General features: G+C 42.2%; 1 long non-coding RNA gene across 2 annotated transcripts in view; it reads left to right on the top strand.

Moving 5' to 3' along the window:
* The window catches only part of LOC309624950, a 46,139-nt gene extending 29,852 nt beyond the window's left edge, over positions 1-16,287 (top strand). Inside the window, exons 2-3 of one of the 2 annotated variants that reach the window (XR_014242256.1) lie at positions 1,560-1,775; positions 3,326-16,287. This is a non-coding gene — a long non-coding RNA (uncharacterized lncRNA). Of the gene's footprint in view, positions 1-1,559 lie in introns of both variants that reach the window. The other variant, XR_014242257.1, reaches the window with a different exon arrangement.
* Positions 16,288-16,585: the final 298 nt, after the last annotated feature.

The following is a 16,585-nucleotide window of genomic DNA, read 5'->3' on the forward strand; positions in this document are numbered from 1 at the left end:
CATTTTCACTATCATTATTCTGAATTCTTTTTCTGGAAGATTGCCTATCTCCACTTCATGTAGTTGTTTTTCTGGGGTTTTATCTTGTTCCTTCATCTGGTATATAGCCCTCTGCCTTTTCATCTTGTCCATCTTTCTGTGAATGTGGTTTTTGTTCCACAGGCTGCAGGATTATAGTTTTTCTTGCTTCTGCTGTCTGCCCTCTGGTGGTTGAGGCTATCTAAGAGGCTTGATGGGAGGCTCTGGTGGTGGGTAGAGCTGACTGTTGCTGTGGTGGTCAGAGCTCCGTAAAACTTTAATCCACTTGACTGTTGATGGGTGGGGCTGGGTTCCTCCCTGTTGGTTGTTTTGCCTGAGGCAACCCAACACTGGAGCCTACCTGGGCTCTTTGGTGGCGCTAATAACAGACTCTGGGAGGGCTCAGGCCAAGGAGTACTTCCCAGAACTTCTGCTGCCAGTGTCCTTGTCCCCTCGGTGAAACAGAGCCACCCCCCGCCTCTGCAGGAGACCCTCCAACACTAGCAGGTAGGTCTGGTTCAGTCTCCCCCGGGGTCACTGCTCCTTCCCCTGGGTCCTGATGCGCACATTATTTTGTGTGCGCCCTCCAAGAGTGGGGTCTCTGTTTCCCCTAGTCCTGTCGAAGTCCAGCAATCAATTCCCACTAGGCTTCAAAGTCTGATTCTCTAGGAATTCCTCCTCCCGTTGCCGGACCCCCAGGTTGGGAAGCCTGACGTGGGACTCAGAACCTTCACTCCAGTGGGTGGACTTCTGTGGTATAAGTGTTCGCCAGTCTGTGAGTCACCCACCCACCAGTTTTGGGATTTGATTTTACTCTGATTGCGCCCCTCCTACCGTCTCATTGTGGCTTCTCCCTTGTCTTTGGATGTGGGGTATATTTTTTGGTGAGTTCCAGCATCCTCTTGTCGATGATTGTCCAGCAGCTAGTTGTGATTCCGGTGTTCTCACAAGAGGGAGTGAGAGCACGTCCTTCTACTCCGCCATCTTGGTTCCTCTGTCCAGAAACACAGTCTTGATGCCTGGCTTCGAGGGGTTAAAAAGAAAGGAAAAGCCAAGGAAGACTCCCAAGTCACAAAGCCTTGGAAGTTGCCCGGGAGGGTGGGTATTGGTACTGTCCCAGGACACGGGGACAGGTTTGGTAGAGATGAACAAACAGTTTGAGATTTGTGAGACCCTGGCTGAGTATATATCAGTCTGAAGGCAGTGGAGAGTCTGGACCAGAAATAGATTTGAGAGGCATCTGTAGCTAAGAGCTACACTTAACAGCTAGAAAAGAACCTAATGTTTTAGACTCTTAGACTCTCACTTTAATTATTATATTGACAGAGCCACTCTCTCATTTCCATTATTTCAAATTATTTATCCCAAAAAGGAGCATTGCCAGCAGTAGATAATCACAGCCCTGTGATGGCTAACTTTGAATTGTATCATCTGGGGAGTTTGAAAATGTAGAGTCCTAGATCCTAATCCCAGAGAATGATTCAGTGAGTGAGGCAGAGAGAGACATTCCAAATATCCACCCTCCTCACCTTTTTTCCCAGCTCCTGGCAGTGAATGGTATCATGTGACAGGTTCTGGCCAACAGACTGTGAGTAGATGTGCCAGGAGTCACTTTGATGGTCTTCTTCACCTGGCACATCAACAGCAAGAGGCTTTATCTCCACGGTGGAGCCACCAGAGAGAAACAGCCTGCGTCCCTGAGCCCCTGCTGAAAATGAGATGCCCTGGAGGACACTCAGAGCCACAGCGGACTTTGCGTGAGTGAGAAATAAACCTTTCAAGGTGAAATCGCCGAGCTTCTAGTGTGTGTCTCTTACTGCAGCATAGCCTGGCCAATCCTGACCAATGCAGCCTGCCTTCTAGGGGTCCCAGAAACCAGTTTTATAAACATGCATTATTGGTGATTCTGGGGCAGTGGCCCACTGACCACACTTTGTGATAAGTGACCACACTGACCTTTTGTGATAGTATAGGTCTCATGGGTACCTTAGAATCTTCCTCAACACCCAGAATGTTAGATCTTCCATAAAGGAGGTTTGGCTAGCAAAGGGTACACCCTTTGAAATGTTAATGGTGTATGTCTTTTAAAGGAAGCATGATTCATCAGCATAATTAATGTATTGATCACAGTTTGTTGAGCATTTACTATGTGCCAGGCACAGCACTAAGTGCTTCACATGCATTATCTCATCACACCCACCCTTGCAAGGCAGACAGGATTGTAGGAAGACATGGGTAGGAAGTGGTAGAGTGGGATTTGAGCCCAGTTCTGTCTGATTCCAAACTTTTGCTCTGACTCATAAGCTCTCAATTTGCAGACTCTACCCTCCTGATGTTTTAGAGCTGGGGTCCTGCAGTTGAGGGTGACTTTAGTGCCCCCATCAGAATGACTTGCAAAGGTTGTGGTAATACTAAGTGTTGTGTAGTATTAAATAGTAAACAGTTTCTTAAACCTACTTCACGATTTTCAGCTAAGCATTTTTCAGGCTTTGAGGACAGCTATCTAGCATACTTTCAACTTTCCTAACAATGAATGAAGGTTTTTTGATTTCTAAGGGCTGCAAAGGAAGTTTGCTGTGGGGTTACAGTTCCTTCTCTGGGGATCCCAGACTCTAATGAATTTGCATATCAATAAACCAAACTGATAACACAAATTGCTTGAAATAAATTCCCTTAACAGGTCTCTATGCATTGACCATATGTCAAAAAGTCTAAAAAATAGTCTCCACAGAGAAAGACAAATACTATATGATCTCACTTATACATGGAATCTAGAAAACCCAAACCCATGGAAACAGTAGATTGGTGGCTGCCAGGAACTGGGGTGTTGGATGGTGATGAAATATTGGTCAAAGTGTACAAACTTCTAGTCATAACATGAATGAGTTCTAGGGATCTGTTGTGCAGCATGGTGATTATAGTTTACAATACTGTATTGTATATTTGAAGGTTACTAAGAGGGTAAGTCTTAAATGTTCTCACCATACACACACACACACAAATGGTAATTACATGAGGTGTTTAACTAACCTTATTGTGGTAAATATTTTTCAATATAAATGTCTATCCAATTATCATATTTTACACTTAAACTTATATATGTTATATGTCAATTATCTTTCACTAAAGCTGGAAAATAGTATCCGGATCAATAGTCTATATAGTTCATCCTCTCTTGATTCTCAACAACTCAGTGTTCTCAATCTGCTTAAAAGCAGATCTGTCTCTTCTTATGATACTAGAGTTAAATTAGGCCCAGTCTTCTCCCAAGTCATACAGTTTTGCATTTGCTCCTTCTCCTGGACAGGTAACAGGACAAGCCAACTCATGGACACGAAGAGAACAGTTATGGCCCACTCAAAACCAGAGCTCAGCTAATTAGTGGATGGCAAAGCAGGAGGCGGGAATGTTTAGTAATCATAACAACAACAGCAAAAAATAGCTCGAACGACTTCTCAGTAAAAGGAACTGTTGTCCCAACAGAACATGGATGTGCTTTTTAAAATCTGTTAAATGTCAAATCAGCTGATAGGGTCCAATGTTGACAAGCATTCAAAAGGGCATTTTCTTATCAAATAGAGAACCTTGTTGCAAAATCATTATCTACAGTCTACAGTAGTTGGTAATCTTGTTAGGAACCTTGACTAAAAGGCCCTCTGGATTTATTTTTCCCTTAACTTCTCTTCAGAAATGGGTAGCACGGAGGGAGAAGTTACCATGGGATACCATGACTGGGAAAGTGATTTACCCTGCTATTGCTAGAAAGGTTGGTTAGTTGGTTGATACAATTTAATGCCAACTCCCAGAGTAATTAAAAATTAGAAGAATGATTTGGTGCAAGCTCATGAAATATCTCCAAGCACGATTCGCTCAAGTCCCATTTTAAAACGAAGGGTCCTGGAAGAAAAATGCCGCTACAGTTCCAAAGTGCCCCATCGAAGAACCCACATCTTGCCTGCAGTGAGGAGCCGCAGAGGCAGGGATTTATCCTGGGTGAAAAGTTCACTGAACATGCTGTGCTGACTTTTTGAAAATTACTTGTTCCAAAAGCCATTCAGAAACCAGTAATTCTATTAGCTTGGCTTCTGGAACAGTTGCCTACCTGCAGTAAAAAGTAATTACAACTGTCCGCCAGCAAATAATTGCTCCAGTGTCTAAACGAATGGCGAATCTTCTCTGGAAGGAATTACTGTTCTTCAATGAGTCAGCTCAGACCATGTCTCTGCTTTGGTTGCTGACGGACTGGGCCATCTGCCTAAACCAGTGAGGGAAGGGGAAAGGGCTGAGCATGCTTTAATTGGTGGAAACAAGGCAGGACAGGGACTTCACAAAGCTTATCAGCTGCAAGGCTTTTCTGAGCCAGGCAAAGCCCTTCATGAAGACACGGGCACCCGAGGCAGCTTTCAGGTCAAGGACTTGGCCACTGACTGTGAAACCCAGTCCCCCTAAAACCGAGTTCCCTTACGGAGTTTATGATTAATCTCTCTATTCAAAACCTCCATCCCTTTCTTGTCTCCTCTGACCTCAATCCTGTGCTAACTGAACAGGAATCAAACAGGGTCAGATGACAAAGATGGCTGTTCTCGGTAACATTGTTAATATAGCAAAATTGCTATTATGGAGATCATCGTTAACGTAAAGACTCAGAGCAAGATGAGCTCACAGATCCCTGAGCCATGGACCATCTGGCCAGAGAATCATAAACCGGAGACATCCTGACTCGCGAAACGACAATTAAGAAATGTCACAGAAATGTCACAAGATGATTAATCCCAGTTTCTTTGTTCTTCCCCTTTAAAACAGCCCTAACTCAAAGACCAAGATGGAGTGGATCTGAGACTGGTCTTCCACTCCCTTGCTTGGCACCCTGCAAATAAACCCTTATTTTGCTGCAAACATCCGCTGTCAGAGTTTGGTTTTCTACACCGTGGGTCTTGCTCTAGAACAGCTGCATCAAAAAACCTCTGACGCTCTGGCCTTTTCCTCCCATTCTTTGCCAGTGCTCACTGCATTTACAAGGGAGCCTAGTAGACAGGAATCCCTGTGCCCACAGCTGGGTAACAATGGCAGGGGTTGTCCAGGTAGACCGTTTCCAGAGGAAAAGAAGGGGAATGGTTTAGCAAGGGCAGGAGGTCAATTTGCAAAAGGAAAATTTCCAGTAAATTGGAACAATGCTTTTCCAATAACACTCAAAGGTCCAGGTGCTCAGGATTCCTGAAGGACTGCAATATCACCTCTGAAAAGCCAGCTCTACTTTGGTTGGCATCCCCTACGTCATAACAGCTGGCAGAACTGGGGTACAGCAGAACCTCCTCCGGACTGGAAGATCAGGGTTCGGGCCCAGTTCTTAGATCTTCCAGGCCTCTGTTTCGTCACATGTGCAATGAGAGGAGCAGTTATTGCTGAGAGCTCTGACTTGGAAATTCTCTAGATTTGGGGCACAGTTGGGCTGTGTGGTCTGAACACTGGTGGGACGCTATGGGCAGCCAGCTTCGGGGATGACGGCTTTAAAGGGCTCCTGTGCGTGGAGGTCCAAAGGGCATTGTGAAGCCCTGGGGGGAATTTATAAACTGCTGTTGAGTTGGTAGAGAGTAGATGGTCTGGTAGAAGAAGCCAGGCTCCGTGGTAGGTCTGTGCCTAGAGGCTGGCGCCTTGTGCAACTGACCAAACTCTCACAGCCCTGATCCTATCCATTATCCTCCGCAAATGAAGATGAAGCACTGGGGGAATGTTACATTGGTGAGCGCGTTATGAGGGATGGGCCCCGCCTGCCGAGCCACCAGCTTCCTGCTTGGTCTTCCATTTCAGTAACACCTAATTTGGCAACTCACAGCTGCCTGCATCAATAACAGACCGTAGCGTGGTTCTGTGGCTGTGCACCAGCCCCTGTTTTTTGTTCTCTCTTCAGCTCTAGTTTAATATTAATATTGACTCATGATATTAAACACCTAACTTAACTGTGGACACAGTTTCTCCGTAGAGACCAACAATATTGGTTTAGAATGTATTGCAAGGAAGACATGAATTCTTTCCTAAATAATTATGCCCGAGGTTAGTTGCATAGGTAACAGTAATTAAGCAAATCCCTGAGATAGTGATTTACAAATTATTAATGCAAAGTGTATTTTCTTTCTCTCCACTGTAGATTTACTTTATTATCACATCCATGAAAAATGTTAATAGAAATATGTATATTTAATATGCACCTATTAAGGATGTCATTTGGCTTTTCATTTGCCGCTTTAAACCACTTTCAACTCCAGTGCTTTTATAAATTACAATTTTTGAGGCAAAGACTAGGGAAATAATTCACCTAATTTTTGCAAATTACTTTGTTCAAAATAATTTGCAGACAAATTTTAACCTTATGAAACTCCCATTCCCCCATCAGATTATGTTTCGTTTTGAATGTAACATTCCACATTTGTTTGGTAAGTATTCAAGTGGGCTCTTTGTGGAGCCCTGGGCGGGGCACCTAAGTGCTGTAGAAATTGAGAATAAACACTTGACTGTTTTTGCTTTTAGTTACCTTGGAGACCTCTTTCATTGTCAAGGCTGAAACCTTGGAGAGCTCGTCCTTTTTCAAGATTTTCAACTCCATGCCGACCTTTCCAGCTCTGTAGACCTCCAGGCCCACATCCCCGCTCAGGTATCCTGTCATCTGAAACCAAACTCCACCTCTAGGCTGGTCTTAGGCTGGGACGTGCCTTTGGCTGGGCCTTGAAGTGTTGGGTGTGGATGGGTGTGCAGAGAGAGTCAGGGGAGGTGTTCTAGGTAGGAAAGCAATTAATTAGGAATAAAACAGGTATGGTGGCACCGCTCTCAGGCTCCTGTGGACTGGGGTGATGGGAGAGAATTAAAGCAGGTAAACCTTGTGTTCCACTGATGATCAGTGAGGTGGTGTCAGTGCACAGAATGGAGTGGAAGGACCCTGGAGGCAGGGGGACCAGCCAGGAGGCTGTTTTACTGTTTCAAGTATACCATAGGACAGTATCGATGACAGTGACAGACCATTTCCATCCTTTTGGACGAGAGGGTCATGGGCCCTTTGAGAATATAATGAAAGCTATGGGTGTGATCCCCAGAAAAATATGCACACATGTACCACATATTATGTGTGGTTTTGGAGGGTTGGTTCATGGGTCCAGTAGGTGCTTTGGGATCCCCAAAGGACACAGGAATATTTGCACGGTCTAACTGGTGGGAGTAAATCGGGAGACTCTGGGAAAGAAGGGAACACGTTTAGTTTCGTACAACAGGACAGGTGAGTGGGGGTGTGCTCAGGACAGCTGGACACCTGTCTGGAGCTGTGAGGAAAGGCCAGGCAGCATGGCTGGAGGGGGAGAGCTGAGTCATTTGATTCAATCGCAAGAGTTTATATTTTGAGAATGAACGGGTTTCCTGAATTAACAATAAGCAGAAAGCAATCAAGTATTTCCCAGTATAAATGCTGGGGGCACTGTTTATGTGGGTAATCTTCCTAGAAGTGTTTGAGATCACTGTGACAAAAGCCATACATAAAGATTAGACTCTAGGTGAATCCTTAAGTAAATTAGTTCATTAATATTCATTATGAAGCTTAAAAATTAAACATAAGATGTAAGACTCAAGATCAGGATAAAAGATGACCATCTAAAATTATAGTTATTAGGGACTTCCCTGGTAGCCCAGTGGCTAAGACTCTGCGCTCACAATGCAGGGGGCCCAGGTTTGATCCCTGGTCAGGGAACTAGATCCCACGTGACGCAACTAAGAGTTAGCATGCTGCAACTAAAAGATCCCGCATGATGCAACTAAAGATCCCTCATGCTGCAACAAAGATCCTGCACGTGGCAATGACGATCCCATGTGCCACAACTAAGACCCAGCGCAGCCAAATTAAATAAATAAATAAATATATTTTTAAAAGGGTATAAATGCTTTAAAAAATAAATAAAATTATAGTTATTAAATAAGCTTAAGATGAACAGATACATCAAGATGTCTCAGATTTTCAAAATTGCTTTCGCAGTGTCTACAGGCTGCAAGGGAAGCAGTTGCAGGTCAGAATAGCATGCCTCCGCATCCCAGCTTCTCTGCCTACATCACCCCCGCTGGCAGCCAAAGCAGCAGCATCTTTTGACCCTGTAACCTGCACTCAAGGTGGGGCTTTTTGGAAACTGATCTCCTGGGAGCAGATGTGTAGAAGTAGGCTGCTCTCCCAGAAGAGATGAGGGAAAATGATATGGTTAGTTCCCAAAATATCCAGGGCTGCCATCCACTCTCTACAAGAAATCACCACTCTGACATTTGGATTTGGGGAATTCACCAGTTCTGACTGGAGTCAAAGAGTCACACCTATTTCAGAGACTAAGGGTGGGACACATCCCTGAATCTTCGCTCAGTCACCCTCCCATGCTGTTGCCACCTTCCCAAAAGTTCTGGAGGTCATTGGGCAGGCCATGCAGGGTCCTGATTGGGTCTCAGCTGGCACTGACCACAGTATAGCCATGAGCCACTCCGGCCAGAACTGAGCACATGTCATGACTTTCTCGGAACCTACACCCTCTGTTCACTACAACCTACGCTAGGTCTCTCCATACAGGCTCTTCAGATAACCTGAAAGCAGAGACTTTAAAATGGATTTTGTGCACTGTTGGTGGGAATGTAAATTGATACATTCACTATGGAGAACAGTATGGAGGTTCCTTAAAAAACTAAAAATAGAACTACCATATGACCCAGCAATTCCACTACTGGGCATATACCCTGAGAAAACCATAATTCAAAAAGAGTCATGTACCACAATATTCATTGCAGCTCTATTTACAATAGCCAGGACATGGAAGCAACCTAAGTGTCCATCGACAGATGAATGGATAAAGAAGATGTGGTACATATATACAATGGAATATTACTCAGCCATAAAAAGAAACGAAATTGAGTTATTTGTAGTGAGGTGGATGGACCTAGAGTCTGTCATACAGAGTGAAGTAAGTCAGAAAGAGAAAAATACTGTAGGCTAACACATACATATGGAATCTAAAAAAAAAAAAAATGGTTCTGAGGAACCTAGGGGCAGGACAGGCATAAAGACACAGATGTAGAGAATGGCCTTGAGGACACAGGGAGTGGGAAGGGGAAGCTGGGACGAAGTGAGAGAGTGGCATGGACTTATATATACTACCAAATGTAAAATAGATCGCTAGTGGGTAGCAGCCGCATAGCACAGGTAGATCAGCTCCGTGCTTTGTGATCACCTAGAGGGGTGGGATAGGGAGGGTGGGAGGGAGACGCAAGAGGGAAGAGATATGGGAACATATGTATATGTATAACTGATTCACTTTGTTATAAAGCAGAAACTAACACACCATTGTAAAGCAATTATACTCCAATAAAGACGTTTAAAAAATGGATTTTGTGGGTACTTCTGGGCAGAGTGATTTACTTACCAAGATAATTGTTTGTGACACTTTCCAGGAGCTACATAACTTTTGGGATCCATTTAGATGGTTATGGCATAGGAAGTCTAAAAGCCCCTTGCTCCCCAGAACTTGAAACAACTGGAATGCTGTTGCTTATTTATTTTTACAGCACTTGTCTCTTATTAGGAAACATCAAATGACAAGAGAGGTGACTCAAGCCAAGGATTCCAGTGTCTGGTCCTATTAGTGGATGAACCATATTATTGGATGTACTGTAGCTCTGTTCAACCTTCACTGATGTTTGGAATGAGGACCCTGAGATACATACCATCCTGCATCATTGAGGAAGGATCAGACAAGACATCCACCAGTTTTTATAGGTGTTATTTACAGTAAGTGTTGATGCAAAATAAGATTTTCTCCTTGACTCCCAAAAGCAAAATTTCCAGAACTGCCTTGGTCTGCTCAGCTGGAGGAACCAGGGCTGGCTTGGTGGGGACCTGTCCTGGGTAAGGGGCTCCTGGAGGCGCTTAGACAGGCCTCATCGAAGGGCTGGGTTTAAATCAAGGAGGAAGCAGAAGACAGTGTTAAGAGCCAGAGAAGCCATCCTGAGCATCAGGTACAAGGGTCAGGAAAGGCTGTAAGCAGGGAACAGGGTGGGGGACAAGAAATGAGGGGTCAGGTCAGACGGATGCTTGTATGACAGACAGTGACTTGGGACCAGCCCTGTGCCGGAGGAGGCAATGGCCCTGGGGGGCGGGGCGCGGGGTGGAGGGGGACCTGTTCTAATGGGAGGTGACCAAAGAGATGCGGGCAGATTGACCAACTAAGAGATGCCAGAACAGAATGAGGAAAATTCCAGAAAACAGAGGTTATATTTTTGAGACAGGAATAAAATTCCTGAAATTAGAGTTTGAAGTCTCCTTGTGTGATGGGTATTTTGCATATCTATGCACAGGACTAATAAATGCTTATTAGTTACATGGCTACCCCTTGTCTCAAGCACAGGCTTCCTTCCGGTGTTTTGTGTGGTCTGGTTTCAAATTGCCTGAGTAAGCGAGGGGCTGCCCGGGCTTCTGGGGTATTTGTGGTGCAGGGTCTTGTCATCAGGCCCATTTTTCTGAGGCGATAACAGGTCTTTGCTCCCTCCCTTTGTCCTTCCTTTTGAATAGCAAATCCCTCATGCCGGGTGAAAAGCCTCCCTTTCTATTGGCACATCTGAAGTTCCTGTAGGTTGAGGGTCAGGAGCAGAGTGGGTCAAGCTGGCTGGAAGGAGCCTGGGCCCCATGTGGCTGTGGGTTTTTCACAGGCAGTGGCTTGCCGGTGCTGAGTCTGGACTCCCACTGAGCCCGTTTGCTGCTTCTGTTGCCTTGTCAACCGCTTCTCCTGGCTCCTCACTGTGCTTCTCGCTCCTCTGTGATTGTGGGAGCAGTTCAGTGAGGCCCCCTCTAGCCTTTCCTCACATCGGCCTCACCTTGAGTTTTCCAGCTGGGGCCATGCACTACATGGGATGCTTCTCCTGGGAATGACACAGGGTTTTCAAGAGATTCAAACAAACAAACAAAACAAACCCTGGGGGAATGTCATCTCTGTGTTATGTTCCCTCAGCCCTTAGAGCCCAGGGCAGGGCTAGGAATCTTGTCAGTGCTGACTAAACGAAATATGGAAAGAAGTCAGATGCATGGAACACATTTAGGTGTTGGTGCAAAGCATGACCATCACTTCTGGCAGTTCTAAAAATTGATAGGATGATACGACATGTCAGTACTTTCAAAATCTCAGCCTCTTGCTAATACGCTGGATCCTAGAGATTCTTGCTTTTTAGTTCTGTGGTTCGCCATGAACATTTGCAGTTATTCAAGGGTGGGAGATCAGGTTTTCCTGAACATTCTGATTCTGAAAGCTTCACTTCTGGAAGGTCATTCATAAGCCCACTAACACGGAGCCCAGTGTCGCTGGCTGGCATATTAGAGATGCTAATTTAGTTTTCTGTCTTTATTACATGATCCCTTTTAAAAGAAAAACTCCCCCAGTACTATTCATCCAATTGCTCAGTCTCATGCCGTGATGTATAAAGTTTTACAGTAATTGAAAAAGCAATGAATAATACCCCAGCCAGTAAATAAATCACAAAGTTCATTAATTCAAAGCACTGAACATCAATTTGTAGAAGACTGTAGCACAGTGTAAAATAACATTACCTACAGTGTAAAAATGGGAAAGTGAGAATTAATTTTATTTTAATTTTTAATGCACTTAGCTCAAAAAAGATATTAAACATTAACATAATTTAATATATATGCTGGCATTTATTAAACCACTGATTCATGAACAAATTAAGCAACACATATTTTTTAAGTATTAAAGATTCAATAGTGATAATTAACTTGAATGTCAAAGAGGAAACCATTATCAGCACATTCTGCAGAATCCCCCAAAGATTATGCAACCCATATGCTGAAGGATTGTGAAAGGTTGCAATCAGCTACTTGATAATCCCAGGAGAGGTTGAAAGACATTATGCTTTCACTTGTTCTGATGAATCAGTTAGCTAAACGTTTGAGGATGGCAAAACATCAGGAGATGAATTTCTGTCCTTGATGCCAACTGTCACTCTAACAGAGAAAGATCTATTTCTTCTATTTAGGCAAATCAAGCTGCATTATGGAGGTTCTGTCTACAACATAACCATCGCTAATGATGCAGAAGGGAGGGCTACACTGGGAATGTTGCTTAGTCTGAACGACCATCACCACTAGGTGATTTCACTGCTGAGGTCTTCGAATTTGAGGGAGCTGCCTTGAATTTTGATTCTTTAAATACAAAAACTAACTCAAAAGAAGTAGCAAATTGGGATGATTTTTCACTAAAAGGAAAGAGTTGTCACTCTGGGGACTGAATTATTAGTTAAACCGATCAGGAACTAAACCAACATATACTGTTATGTTGTTTTTTTCCTGGTTGTGAAAGTGCACTTTTTTTGTGAAATTCCACTTGGTTGGTGTTGAAATTGTGCATAGGATTCCAAGCTGCTAAAAAAAGGAATCTATTGTCTTTGAAATTTGTCAGTGTATTTGTCTATTCTAACAGGGCCTTTTGGCTTAAATTATGTAGTTTGATAGGCTACAATAATCAAATTAAATGAATGAGTGCCAGTGTCCACAAAACACACCCATAAATTCTATTGGTTAATTAACACTTTTTTATGTTCATAATTTTTCTGCGAATGAATCTCTTCTACTCAAGATTGTAATCTGCCTCACATCAGTGGCCTCCGCTGGTGCACCCCGTAAAGTCACTTTGGCTCATAGTTTGTAATTATTTATGCAAAAAATTAGCAATCAGAATTTGAAATTTATTTAAATAATCCTGGAAGAAATAAATTTGGGACTGAACTGTCCTTTTGAAAATAACTTTTTTCTCCTTTATTATAAAGGTTAAAATATTCATTTTATATTATTCATAAAAATATAAAATTGAATATGTATCTTTCTCAGAGCTCCACTATCCAGATGTCACTTTGTTTACATTGGGGTACATAAACTTTTTTTTGCAAATATACATATATATATTTCCAAAAGTGTGGTCATACTAAGCCTATTGTTTTAAAACCTGTTAAGAGACATGTCATAGGGAATTCCCTGGCGGCCCAGTGGTTATGACTCTGCGCTTTCACTGCCGAGGGCAGGGGTTCAATCTCTGGTCAGGGAACTAAGATCCCCTAACCTGCGGGGTGCGGCCAAAAAAAAAAATGTCATGTATCGTGGCAGCTTTCCATGTTAACAAATATAAATCGGCTTCATCGCTTGTGAGGCTGCATAATATTTTACTTTCTGGACCTCTAGGTTGTTTCCACTTTTCACTATTTATAATAGACTGAACTGTGTTCCCCCCAAATCCGTATGTTGAAGCCCTAACCCTCAATGTGACTATATTTGGAAATAGGGCTTTTAGAGAGGTAATTAATGTTAAATAAGGGTGGAGCCTTAATCCAATATGACTGGTATCCTTATATGAAGAGGAAACAAAGCCAGAGCAAAGCCACGTGAGGACACAGCGAGAAGGTGGCCATCGGCAAGCCGAGGAGGTCTCAGGAGAAACCAACCCTGCTGACACCTTGACCTAGAAGCATATCTAAGATAAATTTTAAGATAAATTTCATGAAAAGGGCTAGTTCAAAAGTAGTCCCTTCAGCATCTCTTCTTCCCCTCAACCTTCTTCCCCTCTATTTTCTCTTCTCCTTAACTTTTTACATGTATTACCAAATTTCCATCTAGAAGATTTCTACCAAGGTATCTTGCCACCATCAGTGTGTAATAATATCTGCTTTCTGCACAAACTGGTATTTTCAGTCTTAAAATCTTCACCATCATTTATTGTGGTGAAATTTGCATTTCTTTGACTATTAATAAGAACGCTATCTTTCCACCTGATTATTTGTAAATCTTTTGTGAATTGCATTTTTATTTCATTTTTCCCATTTTATCGGGGAGAGTCACATTTTCCTTATTCATTTATAAGAGCTCTTCATATGTCTTAAGGATATTAGTCCAGATGACCTAGTTTTTTTAAAAAAATGATTGCTTCTCTTTTTACATTTGTTTGTGACAGTTTTCTGTAGTTCAGAAGTTTAAAAATTTAATCTAGCAAAAATTATTTTCTTTTTGGAATTTCTAAATTTGGTGTCATGCTTAGAAGGATCTCATTTGACTCAAGATTTTAAAAATACCTATATTTCCTTCTAGTTTTTCATGTGTTTTAAAAATATTTAATCTTTGATCCTCCTAGAATTTATTTGCTACTAAGAAGAACTAGGGATATGATGTAATTTTTCCTCCAAACTAAAATTTATTTCAAGATCATTTATTGAATAATCCATACTTTCTTTACTGATATGAAATACCATATTTATGCTAGATCAAACTCTGTTTCTATACTCTCTATTCTATTACGTCTACCTAGTTTTAAACCAGTGCCATATCCATATAAATTACAGTGGATTATTATAGCAATATATTTTAAATCTGGTAGAGTAAGTTTGTTGGACTATTTTAATTTAAATGGCATTCTCAGCTCTTATTACAAGGTTATAAACAATAGTTTGGATGGGATGAAGAAGGGCGTTGCTATTACCAATTGAGTCTTTAATTTCATCTCTGCTGCAGTTATACTGAAAAAATATCTCTTACATTGTCCCACCACGTCATCTTATGAGCATTATCTGCTAATGTTTGTGTTTCCCATTCTGGATTATGAGATCCTTGAAGGCATCTTGAGTGATATTTCCCTCACTTGGAGTGATAGTTTATCACCAGTATAAAGCATAGTACTTAGCATGCAGTTAAAAGATAGTTTTGCTTGTTATTTTTTAAAATAAAAAACAAGGAGCTATTTTTTGTTCTCCATCTTTTTGATAACTTTTTCATTTCTTTTAGTTGATTTTTTTTTTTTTTTGCATTGAAGCATCATTTTAGTATTAACCCCAAATTCTCATAAGCTGTTTGTAACACAAACATCTGTTTGTAAGTTTTTTGTAAGACTATGACTTGAATTAGATCATCCTTGCTTAATAAGCCTGCTTTTAGTGACCCTGTTCCAACAGAGGTTATTAAACACTAACTATATTCTGTAAAAGCGTCGACCATATGATTTTGTAGGTTGGACTGCTAGTAGCAGTGTCAAAGGAGACTGAATGAAGAAGAGTTTTTTTGTTATGTTTTGGTCAAGGCTGAAGCATATCTAGCACTGTGTCTAATCTTATTTCTGGCAATGGTTTTTCATGGTCTTGTTTTTTACCACAGTAAATAAAGGAGAGTACAATCTCCTCTCCCGCTTTTAGGTGGGCAACCCAGCCTAGCTTGAGGAAGAGGGCAGCGCAGATTAACGGTGGTAAGGGGATGGATCTGGGTGTGTGTGTGTGTGTGTGTGTGTGTGTGTATAAAGGCAGCACCTTTACAGTTGTACTTTTTTGATGGCACAGTGGTGTCTATGTGGGTACTTTCATTCCTGTAGGAGACACTAAGAATTAACTAAAAATTTTCAAAGGGTTGAACCCTAAGAACTTAGCAAAAAAAGAAATTGGAAAAAAATAACACCAAAAAAATCCTCTGTCCTTATACCTAATTCAAGGTGGTGGTTGCCTTTGGGGAGAGGGTGGTCGGGAAGTGGGTTTGGAAGGGTACACAGGGAGTTCAATTTTGTCTATAATATTTTATTTCTGTTATTTAAATCAGGATTTTTCAGCCTCAGCATTGACATTTGGGGCCAGATAATTCTTTGCTATGGGGATTGTCCTGTGCATTCTAGGATGTTTAGCAGCACCTCTGGGCTGTATTCACTAGATGACAGTAGCATCCCCAACTGTGACAACCAAAAATACCTCTAGACACCATCCAATGTCCCCTGGGAGTCCCCGCCCCCCACCCCCGACCCCCTGCCGAAAGCCACTGATTTATAATAGAAAACAAATAAGCACAAATAGAACTAATTAATAGAAAAGAAGAGAATATTTACACGTGCTAATTGGGGGCAGGGGTAAGCACATAATCATTTGTTGTATTATATTCTGTATCTTTAAACTCTTCCTAAAGTCTCAAAAGAAAAATGTATCTCTTTACTCTTTTTTAAAAGATCCAAATCTTTTAGCTTGTGATAATCGAAAGTGATGTTTCCAATAAACTGCTATCTTCATTCCATGATAGGTTGGGCACATTCTTGCAGAGCCAACCCCAGGGGGTGCTGCTCTTTGATCTGCTGCTTCACACACTGATTTCAGAGATTTTTGGTAATTCATCTTCACTCCTGATTGCTATATGTTGGCCTAGTTTATTGCTCCTGCCTGATTCCCAGCAATCCATAAAGCCCCCCCTTCATATTTTTCCCTGTCTAATCCACCCTTCATACTGCACAGAGTGATTTTCCTAAGACACAAATATGTGATGTCCCTTTACTTAAAATCCTTCAAAATCAAATCCAAATTTCTTCCCAGGGTGCAACCTTGCAGTGTGATTCCTATGCAGATCACCTGAGGTTTGCACACACTTACAGGTTGAGGGCACTGTCCCTGATAAGACTGCTCTCCTTCAGATGCCAGTCACAAGTTCAGGGGCCCCCAGCCTACCTGCACTTCTGACCAACTGGCTACAAATTCAGGGGTGCCCTCA

This window comes from Balaenoptera borealis (assembly GCF_965194805.1).
Source record: "Balaenoptera borealis genome assembly, chromosome: 3".
NCBI classification, from domain to species: Eukaryota; Metazoa; Chordata; class Mammalia; order Artiodactyla; family Balaenopteridae; genus Balaenoptera; species Balaenoptera borealis.